This window comes from Cebus imitator, unplaced genomic scaffold (assembly GCF_001604975.1).
Source record: "Cebus imitator isolate Cc_AM_T3 unplaced genomic scaffold, Cebus_imitator-1.0 Scaffold132, whole genome shotgun sequence".
NCBI lineage: Eukaryota > Metazoa > Chordata > Mammalia > Primates > Cebidae > Cebus > Cebus imitator.
Genome location: NW_016107447.1, coordinates 4,687,793 through 4,691,702, shown reverse-complemented (window position 1 = coordinate 4,691,702; position 3,910 = coordinate 4,687,793). Strand labels below are relative to the sequence as shown.

The window sequence follows — 3,910 nt, the reverse complement described above, 5'->3', positions numbered from 1 at the left end:
AGACTCCTGAGTAGCTGGGATTACAGGCACCTGCCACCCTGTCCAGCTCATTTTTTTTTTTAGAAGACACAGGGTTTCACCATGTTGGCCAGGCTGGTCTTGAACTCCTGACCTGAAGCAATCAGCCCATCTCAGCCTCCCAAAGTGGTAGGATCACAGGTATGAGCCATCATGCCCAGCCAAGAACTCTTTTCATCTTGAAAAAATAAAACTCTATACCCATTAAACAACATCTCCCAAGGTCCTGTTTAATTTCCTCCAAATATATATATATATATTTTTTGGGGGGGATCAAAAGACATCAGAGTCTATGGAAAACCTTTTCACACTTTCCCAGTGTCTGTCACCTAAAGCAAATGACTATGAAATAAATATCATCAAATTCTGCAAAATTATTGAGGCTTTTCAATTTACTTAAAAGTTGTACTTGTCTCGGGTTTGCCTACTTTTAGGAACTAGAGTTATGGGTAAATATTCGGCTGGTCCTTTTCAGACTTTTCTCTCAAGGAGAATCTCTAAAAACAGCGAGAGAATGTTTCCCATCAGCGCCCCCTGCCAGTGGATCTGGGGGCATCTTGCAGAGGCCTGCTCCAAGTGAGGCACTTCATTGACATGTGGTCTGACCTGATGTTTTATTTTTAACAATTATAATGCAGCAATATGATTTGTAATAATGAAAAATTGGGGCCAGGTGTGGTGGCTCACACCTGTAATCCCAGCACTTTGGGAGGCTGAGGCAGGAGGGTCACCTGAGGCCAGGAGTTCAAGACCAACTGGGCCAACATGGTGAAACCCTGTCTCTACTAAAAATACAAAAATTAGCTGGGTGTGGTGGCACGGGAGGCTGAGGCAGAATTGCTTGAACCTGGGAAGTAGAGATTGCAATGAGCCAAGATGGCGCCACTGCACTCCAGCCTGGGTGACAGAGTGAGATCCGTCTCAAAATTAAAAATTAATTTAAAAAATTAGGCGAGACATGGTGGCTCACACTTGTAATCCCAGCACTTTGGGAGGCTGAGGTGGGCAGATGACTTGAGGTCAAGAGTTCAAGACTAGTCTGGCCAACATGGTGAAACCATGTCTCTACTAAAAATAAAAAAAATTAGCTGGGTGTAGTGGTGGGCGCCTGTAATCCCAGCTACTTGGGAGGCCGAGGCAGAAGAATTGCTTGTACTTGGGAGGTGGAGGTTGTAGTGAGCCAAGATTGTGCCACTTCACTCCAGCCTGGGCAATAAGAGTGAAACTGTCTCAAAAAAATTAAAATAAAAAATAAAAAGAAAATAAAGTCAGCTTTGAAAAGGATGGAAATTCTGACACATGCAACAACATGGATGAACCTTGAAGACATTACCATGCTGAATGAAATAAAGGAGTCCCAAAAAGACAAAGACAACATGATTCGACTTATATGAGGTACCTAGAGCAGTCAAGTTCCTACGGACACAGAGCAGAACAGTGGTTGCCTGTGGCTGGTAGGGTGAAAGTGGGAGTTACTGTTTAATGGGTACGCAGTTTCAGTTCTGCAAGATGAAAAGGGTCCTAGAGATCTGTTGCACAACAATGTGAGTATACCTAACACTACTGAACTGTATGGTTAAAATGGTTAGGATGGTAAATTTTATATGTATTTTATTTTTGAGACACAGTTTTACTCTTCCTTTTTTTTTTAAAGATGGGGTTTCACCATGATGACCAGGCTGGTCTTGAACTCCTGACCTCAGGTGATCCACCCACCTTGGCCTCCCAAAGTGCTGAGATTACAGGTGTGAGCCGCCGCGCCTGGCCCACAGTTTTACTCTTGTTGCCCAGGCTGGAGTGCAATGGCACGATCTCGACTCACTGCAACCTCCACTTCTCAGGTTCAAGATATTCTCCTGCCTCAGCTTCCTCTGTAGCTCGGATTACAGGCACCCGCCACCACGCCAAGCTAATTTTTGTATTTTTAGTAGAGACAGGTTTTTCACCATGTTAGCCAGGCTAGTCTCGAACTCCTGACCTCAGATGATCTGCCCACCTCGGCCTCCCAAAGTGCTGGGATTACAGGCATGAGCCACTGCGCCTGGCCTGTTATGTGTATTCTATTACAATTTTTTTTAAAGAGAACAAATCTACCTATGCTAACATGGTTAAATCTTTATGATTCCTTGCTAAGTGGAAGACGTTTTTTTAAAAGTGAAACAAACCAAGACAGTATTATCTGTAATATTTCTATGAGTACATACATTAGGTATGTGCATACAAAAATGTCTGGAAAGATATACATCAAATTGGTAAGAATAATTAGCTTTGGAGAGGGCCAGATGTGTGGGGGTGGGTGGTCAAAGGTGTTTTAGCTGTAATTTTTGTTTAAAGGGGAGTATGTTAATGTAATTATGAACTAATAAAAAGAATATTCCCCTTCTAAAAATCCAGGTAAAACAGATGTTCCAGGTATACACACCATGTTCAGTGTACAGCTTTGCTTACCCAGGACACAGTGCTTGTGCCCCTAGTTCAAGAGAATCATGTAACTGTGCGAACAACCCTGACAGCACCCTGAGGGCTAAGTTACAGCTCTACTGAGCCATCTACATTTCTTCAAATCTGCAAGATTCTTAAGTGCCCCAGTTCACAAGGGGAAGAACATCTTTCCAAGGTGGTGGAAAAAGTTAAGAGTTCCAGAGTAAGGGCCAGGTGCAGTGGCTCACGCCTATAATCCCAACACTTTGGGAGGCTGAGGGGAGCAGATCATTTGAGGTCAGGAGTTTGAGACCAGGCTAGCCAGCATGGTGAAACCCTGTGTCTACTAAAAATACAAAAATTAGCTGGGTGTGGTGATGCATGCGTGTAGTCCCAGGAGGATTGCTTGAACTCGGAAGGCAGAGGTTGCAATGAGCCAATATCGAGCCACTGCTGTCCAGGATGGGCGACAGTGTGAAACTCTGTCTCAAAAAAAAAAAGAGCTCCAGAGTGAGCAACTGAGTTTTCCATGACCTGGTGCTTAACAGCACTGATTAAATGAAACAGACATCTGTAATGAAGTTGATGACAATGAAATGTCTGGTTCCTACCTGCCACCCTATGTCCCAAGCTTGCTTGTAAGTGGTCTGTAGATACCGAGAATTGGCACACAGTCTTGACAACAGAATCACAGGTGGGAAAAGTAACTTGAGCAAAATGATGCTCCCCTCCCAAAACAGATGTCCCAGTGAACACAAAATGGGAGACTTTCTGGGAAACATTTACCAAAACACTTTTGGCTAGTCACTTCTGAAAGAACAAATGATTCCACAGTTGCCAGCCAAATGATCTTGTGGAATAAATGAGCAGCGTTTGTTCTGGCTTAGCTGTCACATGCTTGGACAAGAATACAAGGTACAGTAATGGCAATGATTCACATTTTCTTTCTCAAACAAATTCACATCAATTATTTCAACTCATCCAATTAGGAATTTGTTTACTCAGAACAGCAGGAAAGACAGTGCTGAGTTAGTTGATTCTTTAAAGTGATACCATCCACTCAACAAACAGTTCCTCTGGGTCAAGGCCACTTCCAATGAGGGACCTTTCCTGACCACATTTTCTCAATAACCCTGATATACGACACGCTTGATCCTTTCCCATCAGTTATTTTATCATAAAATGGGAGTGATAAAATTTTATCATAAAATGGAACTGATGGGAAAGGGCAGACAGGCAGGAGTCTCATCTGTCCAGTGCCCAGCATGAAGCAGTCGGATATTATGTAAAACAGACGGTGTGCTGTGAGGTACCTTAATGTGAGCTGATAGAAAAACAAGGAACTTTCGGGCCGGGTGCGGTGGCTCAAGCCTGTAATCCCAGCACTTTGGGAGGCCGAGGCGGGTGGATCACGCGGTCAAGAGATCAAGACCATCCTGGTCAACACGGTGAAACCCTGTCTCTACTAAAA

The 3,910-nt window shown here is 43.6% G+C and overlaps 1 protein-coding gene across 2 annotated transcripts in view; it reads right to left on the bottom strand.

Annotated features, from left to right (window-relative positions):
* ARFGEF2 (ADP ribosylation factor guanine nucleotide exchange factor 2) overlaps positions 1 to 3,910 on the bottom strand; it is a 97,707-nt gene that overhangs the window by 29,687 nt on the left and 64,110 nt on the right. The window lies entirely within an intron of this gene.